The sequence below is a fragment of the Poecilia formosa genome, unplaced genomic scaffold (genome assembly GCF_000485575.1).
Source record: "Poecilia formosa unplaced genomic scaffold, Poecilia_formosa-5.1.2 Scaffold152, whole genome shotgun sequence".
NCBI lineage: Eukaryota > Metazoa > Chordata > Actinopteri > Cyprinodontiformes > Poeciliidae > Poecilia > Poecilia formosa.
This window is the reverse complement of record NW_006800091.1, coordinates 208,038-228,998: the sequence shown is the minus strand read 5'-3', so window position 1 is coordinate 228,998 and position 20,961 is coordinate 208,038. Positions and strand designations below refer to the sequence as shown.

At 38.7% G+C, this 20,961-nt stretch overlaps 1 long non-coding RNA gene across 1 annotated transcript; it reads right to left on the bottom strand.

Moving 5' to 3' along the window:
* Positions 1–6,958: 6,958 nt before the first annotated feature.
* Positions 6,959–19,619, bottom strand: LOC107837568 (uncharacterized). The gene is made up of 3 exons (XR_001663587.1): positions 19,609–19,619; positions 10,100–10,103; positions 6,959–7,044 (listed from the first exon to the last, which is right to left on the bottom strand). It is a non-coding gene; the product is annotated as an uncharacterized LOC107837568 (long non-coding RNA).
* Between the last annotated feature and the right edge of the window lie 1,342 nt (positions 19,620–20,961).

The following is a 20,961-nucleotide window of genomic DNA, read 5'->3' as shown; positions in this document are numbered from 1 at the left end:
AGGAACCTGCTCCTGAAATTTGATATAAACTGTCCACAATTATGTGAGCTGTTCAGACTAAATTCTGCCCATGTTTAGGTATATTTAATGCCAAAGTAAACAATTCTTAAAGTCTGGCTGACATCACACTAGACTCTCTATTTCTTCATTGTGTGATAAATGACAGAAACATTTTGGCAAAACAGTACAAGACATATAAACATGGCCAGAATAACTCTTTAATTATGATTGAGCAAAAAAGTGAAATGGATTGTAGAATAACTTGAATCCGAATGGAAACATTCCCAAAAGTGTGGACGAAATGTTGGAGAGTCTGCAAAGAAAAAAATCTATAAATGTTCAAATGTTTTATTTGTAGGTAGAAGCAAACTAGCAAACCGAGTTGTAAACAATCAGACGAGAAAGACGAGCATTGATTGATGCTGGAAGACTCTGTCAGCAAATAAGCTTCTAAAATGACTCCTTTGTTGATTTTGACAGGCTGTTTAGATGCAATGGGATGTTTAATGGCAGAATTTGACCCAGGTTTATGCAGTAAGGATGGTAGATTTCCAGGGTTGATTTTAGATTAATTATTATCATGTCATCCTCCATTTTTTTCCTAGATTTAGCTTCCCTCCCATCCTTTTTTTTAGCATTCCTTTGTCTTGCTCTCCTCTCACTCTCATCCATTCAGCACTTCAGTCATTCTCTGTTTTTCCAAGCTCTTCCAGACTTTTCGTTATATTTCTCCTTTTTTTAATTCCTTCCAAATTTCTCAACGTGGAGCTAAACAAACATATTTTGTTTTCATTTATTCACATCAGCTGAAGCTGTTAAACTGTTTACTCCCATTAGAAAAAGCTGGTCCAGATGTTGACCATTAACAGAGTGATCTCAGGGACTGAGTCATTCTGATGACAGCAGGACGTGCAGCTCCTCCCGGGCTCAGAGGACAGCTCCGATTAGCATACAGTCCACTCTGTGGATGGCCACAGGGACATGCAGACAAATGGACACCACAGCTGTCTTCTTCTCATCTGCACCTAAACACAAACACACAACCTCAGTATTCAGCATCTTTCTTTTTTGTTGTGCTCTTCTTACCAGTGCAGATGTTGCTGCTGTTGTGAAGCCCTCAGGGCTTCGCTCTCTGTCAGTCATGTCAACCAACATGCTGAGAACCAAAACACTGTTAGTGTTATAGTAACTCCACTGTTTCGGGACACTGCTGTTTGTTTCTGCTTCTCTTTAGACTAAAGCAGCAGTTTTATTTTGACGTTTTTATAAATTGAATATTTAGTAAGTGAATATTTGGTTTCAGGTTAACATAACTGCTTTCAGCCGTCGCACTTTGTTTTAAGGTTTGTTTTAATATTAGAACAAAATCAGTGCATGGATAATGTTTTCCAGCTGAACAGAAAGAAAATAGAAGTTATCTTTGGATGCAAAGAGAAACAAAGTTTCAGCTTTTACAGCTAGAAACCTGATCAGGCCTGAAATCAGTTCACAGTGATGAACTCTGACCTGAACCTTCAGAGCCACATAAACACAGTTGAAAAAGTTGGCCTTCTATCACCTGAAGAACATTTCCAGGATTCAAGGACTGATACAAGAAACAGAAACACATCATTGTGTTTATATTTAGTCGCATTAATTGCTGCAACATTGCCTTCACAGCTTTGCCTAAAACAATCAGACAACTTCTGCTGATCCAGAACGCTGCAGCTCACATTCTCACTAAAACCAGGAAGATGGAGCACATCATCCGAGGTTTTAAACCCTTCCACTGGCACAGACTTTAAAATACTGTGTTAGTTTATAAATCACTGAACCAAAATACATGAAATATCTGGTTATGTTGTATCAGCCTTCCAGACCTCTCAGGTCTTCTGGTTCTGGTCTGACCTTCATCCCCAGAACCAGAACCAAACATGGAGAAACAGCAATGAGCTTTAATGTTTGTTTGTTTCATAACTGGTTAATGTATTGTGTTTTTATCAGAGGCTTGTTGATCCTCTGATTAAGGGCATCTGTTTTTCTCCCATTTTTGGGTGGAACCATATAATCTCTCATAAATGTTGTGATTCAGAATAGCTCAGCTTACATAACTTTGGACAAATGACCAAGTTGTTTCTCCATTAGTGCAGAGAGTTCTTGAGTTTCTGTGGTGTGTTGTACACAAACTGAGCAAGTGTTTGACTCAGACCCTTCAGTTTTCCCTTTGGCGTTCCTTCAAATCAGGCATTAAGTTACCAAGACAATTAAATTTAGACCTTTGTTAATCTTGATGCAACAAGAAAACTGATACAACAAACTAGGACACCATTACTGTAATACATGCTAACTTTTTAAAGTCAAACATTACAACTCTTGAAACACCAAACCAGTTAATCCTCCTATGACAGATTAATACAACACATAAACCTACTTCCTCTTTACATTCTCCTCACACTGAGAACACAGGCTTGACGCTATAGAACAATTTCCAATTTCCATTTCTGATTTCTGACCTGTGATAATTGGCAAACGGGGAACCTGACGGCTGCCGGAGCGCAGGCCTCCTGTCACCTGCAGCGCCGCAGACCCTCAGATAAATTATTCATGCCTAATATCATTATGTAGGCGCTGCTTGTCATAACAATCTAGCTCGATGGAGGGAAACTCAATCTGCCGCCCCTGCTCCTGTGCAGACAATGCTTTTTAATTATTGATACGGACTAATTGGCAACAGGATTCGCAGGGCACCGTTACTTTTGTTCTTTTTACAGCTCGCTCTGCTACTTCAAGAAACAATCTGATCGGGAGGCCAGCCCTCCCCGGTGCCCCCGTGTCAGCAAATTAGCGGGCAAAATGACCCCGCTCATGACCGTCTTCGTCTATCACCTTCTCTCCTTCTCTCGGTGTTTAAGATTCTCCCCTACGTTTTCTCCTCGCCACGGACGTTGGTTAATTAAGACGGGAGAAGACGCTAACTCGACTAGCTGCCCATCATTATTCGCGGCACGCTGTCGCGCTACCACAGGTTCTTCTCTGAAAAGATTTTCTGCTAATGTGCAGAGGAAGCAGAGAATACAGTGGAGGTTAATGGAGTTTAATGCAGGGTCAATGTGAAAGTTTGAACCTGAGGTTACTGTTCATGGACAGGGAAACAGGAAGAAATGACACGGAAATATTTTAGTGTAATTGTTTGTTTAGGTAAGCGGAAAACAATAAAGGGAGTCTCAAAAGTCTACATACAGCTGGTAAAATGCCAGGTTTTGTGATGTACAAAAGTAAAACCATAAATTATTTCAAAACAAATATTTATAAAAAAAAGCTGCACAACTAGACCAGAACAAGTGTCCACTGGACCATGGTCATCTGTTCCCATGTCTTTGTTTTGAGCCATGGTTTAGTTTTAAGAAAGGTCACTTGGCACATTGTAGACTCAACCACAAAGAAATTTTGTTTTTCATACATACAAAAGGGATATCCCAAAGCTGTGTCCTTTTGGTTTTAACAGTGATTTGATTTTGACTTCTCGGAACAAAATTTCCCCGGTGACTACCAACAGTACACGATATCATGCATTATCGTGTCCTGTCACTGATTCAACTAACACCTGGTTCATAGAGCAAGATAATTATGCCAATTTTTATCTTGATCTCACTCTTCCGACAATTATCAAGATACTCCTGCTGTGTGTGGTGTGTTATGAATGATCTATGTGAAAGGACAATGGGACTCCTTCAACCTCAAATCAGGGAAATCCAACATGTTGGATTGTCTTGGTCCGATATTGCAGCATGTGGTGTTTCACAAGGACAAATGTGACATGCAACCAATCAGAAAACATGGTGAGGGAAACACAGAGAATTACAACCACAGAGGATAAAACAATGGCCATGATGCACCAGAAGCTCCCCTGGAGGTTAAAGACAGCATTGGATTGTCTGAAAATAGACCACAAACCATTGCTTCGTCCTTGTCAGCCATATTTATTTACGCAAAGTCAAAACTTCATGATTGATCTTGAGCGGTTTTGTGAGATTTTCAGGGTGAAATTTGAATGTCCATTAGTGGAATCTTTCTGTGACACCAAAACTGTTTTGTCTGACTTTTTTTTATCGTCATATGGGCGGTTGTGACCAATATGGCCCCACACGTCGTTCTTGGTACAAGGGGGAGCAAACAACTCAAAAACCCAAACAGCAGAACGATCAAATTTAGAATATTTTATTACAAAGAAGGTCACTTTAATAGTGACAATAAAAACAGTCATTTTCTTCTTAATAAAATTCAAAGTTCTGTAATTGTCCTTAAAGGAAGTCACCAATCCGAGGCCACCAGTTGGGCTCCATTCCTCACGTTGCTCCAGGTGCGGCAATCTGCCTATAAAGCGCTCACTTGCCGATCCTCGGCTGACTCTGCAACGCTCCAGCATTGTTCCGCTCCTCGGCGTGCCACGCCCCTTTTCAGACTGACCCAGAGGCGCGGGCAGGTTCCCTTCTGCCCCGATCCTCTGTACTGAACCGTCGGCGCGCCTGGCGTGCGGATTCCGTCCGCCCCTCGCTCGGCGACGCATCAGTCTCTGGCAATCACAGGATCAGTCTTCGCCTTCTCCTTTCATCCAGGCTCCTTTTATTATGGCTTCAATCAGCCTCTGCTGACACCTGAGTGCCCTGATTACGGAACGCAATCAGTGCGCTCCGCCTCCTTAAACGGCCGCCTTCAGCCCAGTGCGTTTGGGTTGTTAAAGGGGAAAACAAAAAACCAAAACAATCCAAACATCCAAAGCACAAAAAAAAAAGAAAAAAAGAAGAAAAGAAAACAATCATATTTTCCCCTGTGCAACACGGTCGTTTAGGTTTAGAAAATCGACAGAGTTTTTACACCTTTCATGTCAGCCAGGCATAACTTAAAAATTACCTCATACATTTGACCTTATCAAGATTCAAAGAAATCTCTGGCTGCGATAGAAGATGATCACCTTAATAGCTTTTATAAATTTATGTTGTGTACTTTTTGTACCCTTAGTTCAAGTAAAATAAAACCCTTATCGACTCCAATCGCTTGGATCTGCTAATTCTACAGACAATTAATTCAACCTTCTCTGTCTGGGCGAGCAGTTTTTTTTTGTTTGTTTGTTTTGTTTTCATTTTATGAGTTTCAAAGGAACACACAATGTAAAATATCACACAGGCCTCTTATATGTAAACTGTGAGGTCTGATGAGAACAAAGCTTATCCTTGGAACACTTTTTAATACATTCAAAAGCAAAACACAATCCCTCTGATGTTAGTTTTATCTCCATATGGAGCCACAGGTTGAAAAGTGAGCAGTGATCAGTAGAAAACAGAATTTTATATGATAAAAAAGTTCATCTTAGCAGCAGCTCCTTTAGTGGCATCATGGAGGAGAGACTGACCTTAGATGTGATGGATTTGCTTGTTGTCATGAGCTTTATGTGAAAATAAGAATTTTGAATTTTATTCTGAATTTAAGCGAAAAAAGGGAAGTTGCTTTTCTTAAATCTGAGTAGTTGTGTTTTTTGTGGGTCTATAATCTTGGCAATGAGAAACGTATAGCATAAAAAATATACAAAGTTGAATCAGCAGTAGATATATATTTTTATGTGTGAGATGGTTTGTGTTGAGTTTCAGGCGATAACAAGGGAAATACATTTTGTTCTTCATTTCACCGCAAAACCAGCCCAAAGAGATGTAATAACATAAAGTTTTATTCTTAGATTAAAATCGCTTTCTTCATAACTCATCTATCTTGGAGAAGAAGATCAAAAATAAAGAAGAATCAGTCAAAGCTTCTGACTTAAAGCAGAGACAATATTTAATCATTGTCTCTGAAATGAAACGGGCACTTGAAAAATTAATAGGCTGAGTTGTTTTGAAATTTTTAATCTTTGTTCAGCAGAACAAAGAAAAAAAGAAAAAAGTAAAAAAGAAAAGAAAAAAAAGTTGTCTCGTCTCTGTCTGATTTTCAGCAATTTGGTTAAACTAAAATGTAGTTATAAATCAAAATGTAGGTGCATCAGTCACACCGACAGACTCCTAACAGGAAACTGTCATTCCTTTGCAATCTGGAATATTAATTTCATTTAAACTTGCAATCAGATGCAAAGAAGGAATCCATCTGTAAGTAGGGCAGAGCTGCGGCTGAAAGAGAGAGGTTTGAAAACAGAGGGGTTGCAGGGAGAAAAAACACAAAGCCAAGGCTGAAAATACAGAGCAGCAACCTCAAGAAACACCCAAACCAATCAGTCAGAAACCGGCGAGATGGTTCTCCACATCTGAGACAATAAAGAGAATCAGCAAAACCAACAAAGACGGAGAGAAGAGTTATTTTTTTCATTATTACTGGAGAGTTTTAAAATACATTTACTGGATAAATCACATAATCAGATGATAATGTGATTTTCAGGGTGTTGTTTCTTAGAGCAACTTTATGGCAAACATCTATGAAGGACTAAAACTGACATAACTAAAAATAAAAGCAGAAATGTATAAATGGCTTGAAAAATAAATCAATGCATTTAAAATCCACCAATTAGTTTAAATAGTGAGAACTTTACCTCACATGTTATAGTTTGACATTCATTTTTATTTCTTCAGCTTAGCTCCAAAAATTATATTTTAAAGCACATTATTTAAATGTTACCGTTTTATGTTTGTTTTTCATTTTCCTTTCCTTTTGCTTAAAATTATAATTTAATATAATTTTTTGGTAGAAATTTGATACCAAGTCAATACAGGACCACTTTTGTGGCCCTGATACAGATACAGATACTTTTTATTAAAGTGAAATATATCACCAAACGTTTGAGCTTTTTGTGTTTTTGTGTTTTTTTCCATTGAATCATTTTATCCTAGCCAGGCACAAAGTTTATAGACGTCCACAAACTACATTCATAACATACATATATGACAATAAGAATAACGATGAAAAGACAAAAACAAAAATCAACACATTTTTCCAAACAACCCATTCTGCTCCTTCAGACTAGCAAGCAGCCATTAGCAAACACCTGGTGGAACTGCACTTCTGCTGAACTCATTACGCAAGCTACTTGTTAGTGAAACGCTGGTAAAAAAGAAAAGAAAACAAAAGTTGTTTGCCAACGCTGCTGGAGCGCTGTTGTGATGGCTTCCTGCAGGTGGAGTTTCAGAAAGAGCAGGAGTTTTTAAAGAGACAGAGGCCCTATTTCAAGGTGTTACATTATGAAGTCAAATTACTTTTAACTCATATTTCATATATACAGCATTTCTATAACACCTGAAAGTTACATAGTTACTTGATTGTGTTATAAAATGCCACAATGTACCTGGAAAACTCACAATACTGTCCCTTTCACGCTGAATCTCATCATTACCAGCTCTGGATACGCGTAGGTCCATTACGTTTGCACATAAGCACCCTCTCTGAGCAGAACCGCTCTACTGGACATGAAGTGGGGCTTGAGCCTTTTCTCTTTAGGACTTCTGCAGCATGTAGACCACTCTGATCGTATTCGGACCACTGCCAAGTCTTTCCATTAAGGCGTAAACAAACACACATATGGGGCTTCTCTAAGTGGCTCAGTGTTGTGCACTCTCGCCTGCCCTCCATGCTCAGACGCACTCTCACATGCAAACATGCATATGATTACACACAGATTTCCATGAATCACACACACGCATGCACACACACACACACACTGGTCATGGTCACTGCTGTGTTTGGAATAACGACTCAAAGCACACACACATGTACACGCGTGTGCAAATGCCGCCCTACTGCTGGCCTCTGTGGGATAGCCATGTCACAATCAAGAGCCTCCTCGGCCCTAATCTGCTTTTTAGGGCCCTGCCACAAACGTTCATCTGCATAATCGGGACGACAAGTGTGGAGAGGGTGAAAGAGGGAGGGTGGAGAAGGAAGGAGAAAGACAGGTTGCAGACAAGAGAAAGGAAATTAGGGGTAGTGAAGGTAAAAGGGAGTGGATGGAGTGAGAGTGAGGAAGGAAAGGAGGGGATGATGAATGGCCAGGATGCAAAAGAAAGAAAATGTAAGGATTCCTTTTAAACCTTTGTGTGTGTTTGTGTGTGTATGCAAATAGCAGAGCACAAGTTGCATGTCAGATATTGGTTATGACAGTCGCACCTGCTGCCCTAACTCACCCTTCACCTCTCACCCTCCTCATGCATCCCTGTCCCATCAAGAGTCATTACCCACCAGCCAAGGGGGGAAGGTCATTTTTAATCCTCCTTCCTTCCCCCTACATCCTTTATATCTTAGTCCATCTTTCATGACGCTTTCTTAATGACTCCATGCTTACGCTCAGATTAGACATTTACATCAAGCTGTAATTGCCTCAGTTGCATTGTTACGATTATATTAGGACCATAAGAAAATGGGAGAGTAAATTTCCACCAAAAAACTCAGAACTTTTGAGATAAATCTCAGAGATTTTCTGGAAAAAAAACAAGGACATTTCTGAATTTGAAAAGTCAGACATTTGCGAGAGAAAACTCAGAAATTTTAAGATTAATCTCTGAAAATTTCTAGAAAAACATGGAAATTTTTAAGTTTGAGAAATTTAACATTTTTAACTTGGAAATCTTTTGATTTTGAAATGTCAAAAATGCTCAACGTTTCAAACTCATTTCTTTCCTTGTTTTTTCTAGGAAATTTCTGAGTTTCTTGGCAGAAATGTCCTTTTCTCCCTCTGTCTACAACGGTCCTAATACATGACAGCTACATCCTCTCTCAATGCTTGGATTTCATGTATCAGGACATGATAAAAATGATCTGGTTCTGAAATTATTTAGGTTTTGTCTGTACAGAATCACACATTAAGTTTCATACTGTCATTATTTATCTAAGAGAAATGTAGCCAAAATGGAAATGCTGCATTTGAGTAGACCTTTGCTGTTTCTCCAGGACTTAAAGGGGAAGCACTGCTAATTAAATGCATTTCCTTTACTGATCATCAGTGTGAGCGTCTACATTGGTATGTAAACCTATGTAGAAAGTCAATGGCAGATACCTAAAGGAGACAACTGTTGTTGCCCAACAACCTGGGAAGGGCTGCAAGCCATTTGTTTCTTTAAGTTTTTACTTCTACAGTGATAACCGACTGTTTAAGAATGTTGCCAATCTTGGAATTATAGGCAAGATTCAGAATGAGCGAAGGAATTTATTTATAATAATAATAAAATGTGCACAATGATAGGAGGCTACGATTATCTGAGTTTGGTGGAGAAGAAGAGCAGTTAAAGAAGGTGAGGGAAGAATCACTGAGAGGAGAACCAGAAGGGCTGATGGATCCGGAGTCGAGAACTGATGTTGATGGGGAGCAGAGTGGTGTTAGATGATGTTAAGGAGAGGGCCGGGCGACAAAATGCTGACAATATCTTTTGAAATACACAAGAGAACTTTAGTTTTAATTTTAGTGATAAAGTCTATTAACTAAAATGTTAATGTTAGCTTATTTTAGTACAAAGTCTAACCATAGAAAAATTAACTACCACTAATCTACTATGTTGATATCAGTAGAAAATATGACAGATAGAATTTTGATAATTTCACTGAACTCTAATCCAGAACCGCATGGCATTCTGGGAGCTGTAGGCAGAGAAAAGACTTCAGTCGCTCAGCCACTCATAAGCAAAATTTACCAAATTTTAGGGACATAACTACTTGAAAAGCTGAAATATGTTGGAAGTTTAACTTATTCTAGTTTAAAATATCGCTGTCAACGTATTTTGAATTAAACAAACAATTAGCTGATATTTAGTGATAACAACTTTAATGTATTGAACCTCTACAGACCTTGAACTTGATGCTGTCTCAAAGTCTCCATAATTTTAAAACTTCCATGTTTTTAAAAATACAACATATGTGATCAAAACCATTGGTTTAATTTTAAAAGTTTTTGTTTCATGGTGTAACAAAACAAATTGTCAAAAAAATCCACAATCGTCCTTATTTCCCTGTGCTTGTCCTTCCTCCTCCTCTCTTTTGCATATGATGTGTGTCACCTGGTAGGACGATTCAAGCAGCCACTTTAGGGAAAGTGGAATGGAGCTCAGGTTCAAGACCCCAGCCGAGACCCGCATTCAAAGTGGGGAGGAACAGACACTTCCCTGGACGACTAATTGAAGGTCCTTTAAAATTCCCACAGAGGACCAATCATGGTTTTCATCTGGGGCTACGCAGGGCCGAGAGGGGCCAGTGGGGGCCTCTCACATAGAGGAAAGAGACAAGGAGCAGCTCTAAGACCTCAAGTATAATAAATCAGACCTAGAATAGATTTAAATGTAAATTGAATCTAGCAGGATTTTATGAAAATATTTCTTAAAGTGCTCTTTATCTTATTCATCCCGAGTTCATCTCAAGAACTGGTGCTTCTAGAAGGGATTAAATTGCTTACTAAACAACACTATGTCCATTTTTACCACTTTTATGGAGTTTAGACTTAATCTTCACCTTTATGTTGAAGATCTACTAAAGACAGTTTGCAAACAGGGTGCTTGATTTCTGCCATCTAGTTTAATATAATAATCTTTCATCCTGATTTAAAAAAATACACTATATTGTCAAAAGTATTTGCTCACACATCCAAATGATCAGAATCAGGTGTTCCAATCACTTCGATGGCCACAGGTGTATAAAACGAAGCACCCAGGCATGCAGACTGTTTTTACAAACCTTTGTGAAAGAATGGCTCGTTCTCAGGATCTCTGTCGGGGTATGCTGAAGCGCCTAGTGCAAAGAGGTCACCAACTTTCTCCAGAGTCAGTCACTACAAACCTCCAAACATGCGGTCTTCAGATTAGCTCAACGGTGTGCAGAGAGCTTCATGGAATGGTTCCATGGTGGAGGAGCTGCATCTAAGACAGCTGCTCCATCAGCTGCTCCATCACAGTCAGTGTGATTTCTGTCATTCCAGAGAAGAAGCTACACCAGGGGTGTCCAAAGTCGGTCCTCGAGGGCCTTCATCCTGCATGTTTTAGTTCTCTCCTTGGTGGTAGCAACAACCTTTTCAGTTTGTCAGTGTTCCTCTTAGGCCTTCTAATGAGCCATCATTTGATCCAGGTGTGTTAAACCAGGAGAGAACTAAAACATGCAGGATGCCCTCCAGGACCGACTTTGGGCCCCCCTGAGCTACACCTATTAATCTGCCTGGTGTGGATTCTTTGTTTAGCTGGTTTGGACTGAATGTTAGTTCAACCAAAAGAAATGTAATTGAATATGTCATTATTATCATTTTAAAAATTGACAGGTAAAAAAAAAAAAAAAGAGTATGATGGTATTTTGACAGATGAAGTGTAGCCCAACATCTGCTTTGAAAAGACATTTACTCTCTTCTTTCCAATCCACTGATGCTTTTTAGAGCTTACATTGTTGCTCTGGTTTGCTGGATGCAGGTGCGGCTCAGTAAAATCCTACCCACTGGTCCACTGTTTGATTAACCGCGAAGCCTCAGTTGCCAAGTTGGCCTATTATAAGCAACTTCTGGCTTTTTCTTGGCCTGAACATATTGATCCTTTTTGGTTGCTTGCTCAGAAAGTTTCGTTACTTATTTAGTGTCATGTCTCTGTCCACCAAACAAATACTCCTAATTTGGATGGTTGTGGCATCAATCAACAACTGCATGAAGGAAGAGATATGAGAAAGATATCTAAATGCCCTAATCAACTTTACAATTCCTCTGTGAACAAGGAGCTGAAAGTATTCAACAGAGCGACTGAGATTGTTTTCCCAACTTGTTAATGCCTGGATAACCATGGATTCTACTTATTCAAGTTGTGCTAATTTGTCTGTGGAAGTAACTCACCTCTCTTCTGATGTATTTGTTTATTTGATCAAATTGTAGACATTCCTAAATTCACGCTGCACAATTTATACCACTAATCTTAAACATTTCCTCTTACACTGGAGGAGACTTAGAAGAGTACAAAAGTCTATTTGTTTACCAATTTGGGTTTATTTTTCAAAAGGGTAATGGCAAAATGATGAGTTTGGTTAGCATCCTTGTCTGTTTGCTGCTAACTGCCTAGCATCCTATGACCATTTTTACAGTAAAATCAACTACATAAAAGCAATATTAGGTGACCAACTGCATGCTTTAGACGAGCTCTACAGGAGTTGACGCACACATACGTTGTTCAGACGTGTCATATTGGAGTGGCAACTTAGCATAACCTGAGCATCTGTTTATCTTAGTTGTTTTTCTGCCATTAGCACATAGAGCAGCAGGTACATGAGCATGATTAACAGTGCTAAGACTCTCCTCCTGCCTCTTATTGGTTATTTCTGACGTGCATATCTGCACACCACAATAGTAGCACTGGTAAGAAGAAGAGGAGCTTAATTGGTTGTCAGATAATCTGTCTCATGCCATACTGTCACAATTCAAAGACAGTTTTATCAAATATTGAAACACATATTTCTTTTAAAGGAGACACCCAAAACAAAACATGTTTGGTGGCACTTCACCCCACCTGTCCTTCCTCAGCTGAACCGGACCATCTCTGGTCCACAACTATTCCTCCAGCTCCTCCCTCTGAATAAAAAGTTGCATTGCATGGCAGTGAGGGTGCAGGCATGATGAGTGGATGGATGAAGTGTGTGCATGTGTGTGTTGCAACAGAGGGAGAAGTAGGGGTGGGGAGTTGCGTTGGGGGGTTGTTTCCCCAGCGGGACGCATTAACAAGCCCATCCAGTTAAATGTAGCCCCTGCATTACCTAATGTACCGGCCCTTCTCCAGCAGTGTAGGAGACAGCAGCATCCATTATTGATCAGATGGAGCTTTGCCTCTGAAGCTGGAAGCCTGTTGGAGAGAGAGAGAGGGATGAAGATGGTGATGGTGATGGAGAGAGGGGGGCTAACAAATGGGGAGGAGGGCAGAGATGGAAAAGAGGAGAGAGATTTGTTGTGAAAGGGAAATAAGTCAAAAAGATGATTATGACATTGCTCTCTCGCATCGCTGTCTTCATCTCAAATCTTCCAACTTGCTGTCATCCTCAGTCATGTCTTCTTCCTCCTTCTCCTCCGTCCTTTTTTCAATATCTGACTTTCCAAATTTCTCTTTCGTTTCATATATGGTTTGTTGTCTTCAGTTCCGTCTCGTGCCGAGTCCGTGCCAGCTGACAGAAGCTTGGCGTCACTCGTCATGCAGATCAACGCAGCCCTGTTTCCTATAATCATCCCCCACCTTGTCCAATAATCCAACCAGCCTCCGCTCCATCACTCCCTCTCCGGTGGGATCGGCTGGGGGTGGAATTTGAATTTCACAGAAAGTCATTTGAGATTTACTTTGTTTTTGTTTTTATTTTTTTGCTTTTGCCGAGACGGGGAGTTTGAGGTTGCTACTTTTCCGTCTATCTTCGTTGTTTGTGTTTCTGTCTCGTGATTTCTCTTTTCCCTGTGGATCTCAAAGTGCACACAACCATTCAAGTCAAGAGCTGAAAATAAGCATCGGCCTAAGATGTTTGACTTTGCCATCAGCCACTGTGCTTTCAGCTCAGGGGTGTGGCTGGAATAGATCTGAATTCTGACTTCTGGCCATATCTGAATTACACTCAATAAGCCTGTCTTCTCAGCCTCCATGCTACACCAATCTCTACTGCCCCGGAGGCCCTGCCTTTTTAAGTCTAATGCTGTGTGAGGTTTTCTTTTCATTTGCTTCTCTATATATTTTTATTTCTTACCTGCCCAATACAGAAAACCGCCAAAGTAAAAGCCGAGCAGGTAGACTTCAAGTTCAGTTGAGCTGGCAGAATTGGTATTTTCATCCGGTGGAATTGATCAAGAGTGTAGTTTTTGACTTGTTTTCTTAGTCTGAAATCTTGATGGACTTTTGTTTTTTAGGGAATGCGTTTACCTCTTGAACATTTTTGCATTATATAGCTAAACATTTCAAACTATTTCAGTGGAATTTTGTGTCACAGATCGAGACAGATGGGTGTCATTCATCCCTTACCTTCACCAAACTCTTTCTTGACAGATCACAGAGGATTTGGCACTTAGCTACATTTAAAATCTAAAAAGAAAAGCATGTATTTATATTCAACCCTCCTGAGTCAGTATGTTTGGAAACCACTAGGCTGTTTTAGCACATGACTATGCTTTCATCTAAACCAGTGGTGTACAAACTTTCAAAACTTTAAAAATTCATTAAATAAAAATGTATGATTTCTGATTTTTTTTTTTTTACCTGCTCAATAATTAACAAAATTTTTTATTAATTCTGTATATCATTAAAGATACAAACCATAGAAAGACTTTGGACTGTTGTTTCATTAAGAGAAAAATAGACAATTTCCAAATGTTTTGGTTCATCAATTGTTGTTTATTCTTTGCTTGACATTTTTTTTTCTTTACCATTCTTGAATTGTGGTCAGGAGTCAAACAAAATCATTTCAAGGGCCACTTTGGCCCCCAGGCCATGGTCTGGACACCCCTGATCTACACTGTCCTGTTGCAGCTCCAGCAGTACGTTTAGGATCGTTGTCCCATTAGGAGGATTGACAAGTTCCTATCACCATCCATCTATGAAAGTTCCCTGTCCATGTACTCATTTTTATTCCGTCATTATAGATCCCAACAACCATTTCCAAATGTAAATTATTGTGCATATTAATTGATCAGCCTCACTTTGTTTGCCTCTTATGTGGAAAAATAAATCTTTAAGTCTCTTTTTGGCCCATTTCACCCTCTACTCTCTTGTCCTTACTTTATTGATCTCTGCTTGAAGTTGGATGATGATCGGAGCTGTTCCGCCTCAAAGAACAATTAATTGTGCATGTGATCGATGTTCATGCCTAAATCAATAAACACCTCGCTGCTTTTCTGTCTGTTTGAGTTTATCTGTGGTTGTGTGTGCTGGACTATGATGATAGGGTGTGGATGTTGTTGCTATATTTGTCACTGTTTGCATGCTTTTATTCAACATGCTTGAGGTGGTATTTAAAGATCCTTTGGGATGCATCCCTGCTCCAACACACCTGAATAACATGAGCGGTTTATGAAAAACCTGCCAACATGTGAAGCAGGTGACTGAGGATTTAATTGGGGTGTGTGGACAGTGGAGCTGATTTAATCTAATGCCTGTAGTGTGTACATTGTTGTTATGCTCTCTGTTTGATGGAAAAATTTCACCAGGATCAAAAATCTGATTAAAACTGAAATATTTTTTTTATTCTTAAATTTTCCAATCAAGAAGTTATTTATTAAAATATACACTACAATCATTAAGTGTTTGTAGTGTATATTTTTCTTTCCTATGCAATACTGCATATTTTGGTATCAATACCAAGGGACAATATCACCAATATGAATACTGATACCGATATTATATGACACAATACTTTTTATTATTAAGTTTGATATATTATCAAATTTTGGCCTTCGAGTGTTTTTGTGTGTTTTTTTTTTTCTTAAAATGATTTACTTAAATTCTGTAGGTCAAAATCTGGACAAAGGTTAAAGGTATTTACAAAATATTTTTGACAATATATTAACATGACAAACAGAAAAATAGAATAACAAAAAGATTGTGTCCAGATTTTCCCTAAAACAAATTGCAAATAAATTATAATCTGAAGTAAATCAAAACCAATTTTTTAGATAGATTTGAAAAACTAGAGCACAAAAATAAAATATAATTTCAAGAAAGAATTTGAAACTTAATTATCACTCTTATAATACTAGCATTGAACCGATACTGATATCGATTTGCATCATATAATGATGAAAAGATAATGTTGTGTAAACATATTTTTAGGAAGATTGATGTTTGATAAGGTCAGGCCTTAGCAGACAGGTCATGACATTAGATGGACAGTAATGAGTCCAGTAAATTGTGAAGTGAATAAAAGTGACCCGGTCTTTGTGAGATGTCCGTGGCGAGACATGGGCCAGTGAAATATTAATGAAATGTAACATTTCTGCAGTGAGGTAATTTTTTTTCCCCTCTATCCTTTCACTCAGAGTTCCAGTAGTTTGTGTTGTCACCTCTAAAAATACACACAGTAGCCATGCACACATACACACACACACACACGCACAAACGGCGCTTCAGCTGGTCTAGACAGGACTGAGCCAAGAGTGTGAGTACGTGGAGGCCATTTGCAGGAAGGGAAATGAACACGTTGTGGCACTCAGAGGGCATCTGAAGCCTTTCAGGGTGAGAGGTGCGTGATTCAGCCTGAGGTGGCAGCTAAAGCAGGAAGGAAGAGTGTTTTTATTTTTTGTATTTTTTATGACAGGTCAAAAGTAAAGCTCTGACTTTCTGACTGTGTTGTGTATCTATGTGAGAGGTGACTGGCCTGTTTACTATTTTAGGATGAAATATTTCTGCCTCTCCTGTCTTTCTCCCATAGTTTCTACATCTCTGTTAATGTTATGCCCATGTTTACTGTCACCTCATGTGAAAATGAGGGAAAAGGGTACAATAGATTCATACAGTAGGCTAATCTCATAAAAACAAACAACTTCATATTTATCTTACTTTGAGCTAATCCTGCTAGGATTTATGTAAGAGGACATAAAAAAGGTTGATTTTGTGTCTGCTGAAGCATTTATTTGTTTCAACCACGTGTTTTGGCTCATTATCCATATGAAAGTCTTGTTCAGAATTCTTACCTCCATTCATTCTAACATGGTTACTTGGGCCATTGGTAATAGGCTCACAGCATTACACAACCTCCACCAACTTGTACTGTTGTATCCAACAGAAAATTTTGACTACGGTAGCCACCATTGAAACCAAAAAAAGCAGCACAGAGATGGTTTTAGGGAAAATATTGCAGAAAAGAACAAGTTTGAAGAAAAATGTCACACAGAAGCATAAAATTAGCAACTTTAAGGCTCAATTTATGCAGTTCATCTCAAAAAACTTGATTTAGAGTCTAGTTATGCTTTAAGATGAACACACATCTGCCTTGCTTGAACAGTGTGTTTTCCTGTCTTTCCCACTGCAAAGAGTATCGAGGAGAAATGTGCCTTCATGCAAAACAAAATCAGGGAGAAATTCTTATTTCCAGATTACACAGTGTGTTTCCACTAACTGTGTTTCCCAGTTAGTTTCATTGATTATCAATAAGATTCAGATGCTGTTACAACATTTAATGCAAATCTCACAGGTAAATACACGCATGAAAATAATTTGATTGGAAAACAAACTAAACCAGTTTGGTTTAGTTTGTTTTCTAAAGCAGAAATAAATAGAGTTTTAGTTGGGATATACAGACACATTTAAGTAAACCGTTAGGTCAAGATTCGTTATCTAACTTTTGCGACCGGGTATCTGTACGAGTCACCTGAAAGCTGATCTGATCGCAGTCCCACACAGTGCCGTCAGTGGCTCTGTTTACATTACAAATATGTGTAAAACCTTGTTGATATTTCACTAATGACAAAAAAAAACACAGTATCGCGATTCCACTGCTTCCATTAAATAAGAAACACAATTAAAATCACATCTGAATAAGTTTATTCACGTGATAAATCATTAAAGCCATGCTGCATCATAGTTTTAATGATGCAGCATTAAAACCAATAGCAACATCTGGTTGTTTATCAAAATATACTAATTCCAATACACCTGAAAAACATCTTTTTAGTGATAAACATGTTTTTTTGAAGTTGGCGAAGTGGTTCTATTAAGAATTTGAGTCATTTTAAAGTTAATGAAAACGCAACTAGTGACACGCCACTGATTGTACATGAACAGGAATAAATCAGGTATCATATTAGCTTCTACACTGGAGATGTTAACAGTTTTGTCCTCACGTCTGGCATTGCTTTCACTCCTTTTGTTAAAAATAAACTCTTCCTTTGAAATGTAGAATTTTTTTTCATCTATTCATACTAATAGTGCAAAAAAATCACTCTCCTTAAATAAACAGAAGCAAATTTGAATTTGCCTAAGGTTTTCTGTTTACAAATATCCATGGCTGAATGAGCCAAAAGTGTAGATTTTCTAAAAAGATGGAGGAAAAACAGAGGGCGCCTCAGATGGAGAGATGAGGTTTAAGAAAAAAGATTAGATCTAAGGAAGGAAAGAAAGAAAAGTGTTGCGAGAAAGACAAAGAGAAGAGAGAGAAAGAGCACAAGGCCCAACACACTCCACTGAGAAGTCTGCAATCAATAATTCACATCATCTGTCACTGTGCGCTCCACTGGACCTCTCAACAAACACCACCCGTAATTTAAGGCCTAAACATGCACGGATGCTAGGATGCCATATGCGTACACACACATAGCAGAAAAGCGAATGCATGCATGGATTTGCATTTATTTACACACACACACACACAAAGTTGGCTGCAAGTGAGCAGGCGCAGACTCTCAGCTCACCCGTGCAACCTCGGCGTGACTTCCTGCTAAAAGTGAAGCAGCAAAGGTCAAACATCAGCTCCATGTCCCTCTCCTCACTTTTATATGCAAGTGCTTCATATCCCAACCCAGCTTCCGTCTGCCCGACGCGACGCTTCGGGAAGTGCGCTTCTCCCAAACCCGCCTTTTGTCTCCAGTGGCGGCCATGTTAAATTTATGCAGTTTATGTCACTGTTAGGTAGAACCTGACAGTAAATATTTGATTCGATTCCCCCCCTCCCCCCCTTTCTCTCTCTCTCTGTCTGAAACTCCCTCCAGCAAACGATTAGGCCTTGTGAAGGGCTGGGGGGAGGGGGGGGTGCAGATCCCATAGCAGTCACAGCCATGTTAAATTTACAACGTTTGCTTGAGAGGGTAAAAATCTAACAAATACCCATGTGGGAAGTAATAAGTGATCTGGCTCAACATCCTCAGACCAACAGGGTGTTTCAACGCACAAGACAACCGTCAAAAAATGATCGTTATTACTGTTGCTATGACAAAAGTGGCCACTAGAGGTATAAGACCAACTAGGATAGTAAACGTACAGTTTAAATCACATATAGATACTCTATAAAACAAAACATAACCTTTATTTTCTGACTGTCTGGTATTAGATTGGATCAAACTTTTTCTGTTTTTTGTCACTCGAGATTACTGTGATCATTTCTGTTTGCTGAACACCAGAATGAGTTATTTTCTAAAGAATTATCATAAGCTTTCTTTAAATCACGAGTTTAAACCTTTGCTTAGTATTTGGTAGAATTACCTTTGAAACCACATGTCCTTGGCCAAATGTTTTAGGTATCTACATTTCAGCTGTTTTGCAGTTTTCTGGAAGCTTGTTATTGATTAGAGGAACATAATATATTTATCTAATGTTTGAAGTGTGGCAATTATCTGCATACATACATCAAGGCTAATAAGGGATTTAAGGCAATAAAGGAATTTGCCCAGAAGCCATTGATCTTGGAAGTTAAGAATGATTATATGCCACAACAGGAAAAATATACTGGTAAACATAAAAATTACTATTTTGAGGTTGACAAAGAAAAAATGTTTTCAAAGATATCAAAAAGTAACTTTCACATTTTTGTTTTTCACAACAGTTCTTGGTCCTTCCACTTGACTTCATATCCTGTCCATTACAGCAGCCATTGCAACACTTAGCTGAATCATGGGGAAGCAGTTGGTAAATGACATCATTTGGTGAAAAAAGGATTGTTACTCAAAGAAGGAGACTTGTTTCAGAATCAGCAGATGACTTCACCAGCTGCAGCAATGTGCTGAATAGTTTATAAGAAGTTGAGTCGTTGCCTTTCAAACGCGACAACAAATGTCCAGACTACAAAATCTGTTAAGCTACTGCATTTTTTTAATAACATGTCAATACATCAAGCTTTTAATAAGAAAACAGTATTTACTGGAGCGAGAATAGAGTTTTTAAATCAGTCAAGGAGACCCATCAAGACCCTAATATTTAATTTCAGTACAGTGTAGAAACATGCAAATCCTTCAGACCCCTTTAAAATGCCTGTAACTGCCTATTTTAATAGTTCAAACACCAAACATAGCAGAATATGCATTAATATGAATAGTGGAAACCACCTTAGCATGACATAGAAGCTGATATCTCCCATCTTTCTTATTTCTGTTCTCTGGATGTTACAGTCAATCAGTGACAAGAAAAAATAAATGGTGGTCCAGGATTGGTTGCTTTGCAAGTTCCAGGCAGAATGTCAATCAGCAGAAGGTCTAAGAATCTCATCTTCCCAATCAACCCCTATTTTATTTCTATTTTAAAGTTTGAAAATAAAGGAAATAACACTCAGCTGAATCATGGGGAAACAGTTGGTAAATAACAACCGTCATTTACCAACTGAAAATAGGATAAATCCTATTTTCAGAAATAGGATTTATCCATTCTCTAAAAAGGTATTTTGAGATTACTTGTACTTTTAATGTCATTCTCTTGTGGAAATGCAATGCAATCATTTCCTAAAAAATAATTTTAAAAAACTGCTAAAGCTGATATTTACTCTCTCTTTATTTAAAAAGAATCAGTTGGTTCAATTTAAATTACCAACTTTATTTTTGCTTTTTTTCAGTTTTAGTCAATGAGCCATAGTGGAAGGTCCAAAGAGCCAGTTGTGGCTCCAGAGGCTCATGTTGAAGACCAACTTTTCTTGACCAAAATAAGATCGTCTCATCCGACTAGCCGCACAGAGGACGAAAGGCCTCATGTCATTAGAATATTCAGGTATTAAAAGGTATATTTGAATTTTGACAAGGCTGTTCGAATGCAATCGTTCTTGGAGTAAGGTCAGACGCACACAAGCTAAATGGAAAACATTTCAATTTCACACTTGATGTGTCCTTAAATATCTGTTCCCATATCCAACACGTGCACTGGAGAAAACTGTCAGTCACTCATCGCTGCACTTCTCCACAGATTACTGGATGTACAATCAATGGGACGATCTGTGCAACACCTGAGCCAAAACTTTACCGTCAGATGCTGTTGAGAAACATGTCCAGAATGTAAAGTTTTCATTCTCTCAACATGCCATGGTTTCAGTTTGGGATAAAGAAACTTGAACTTGCAATCATCTTCTTAA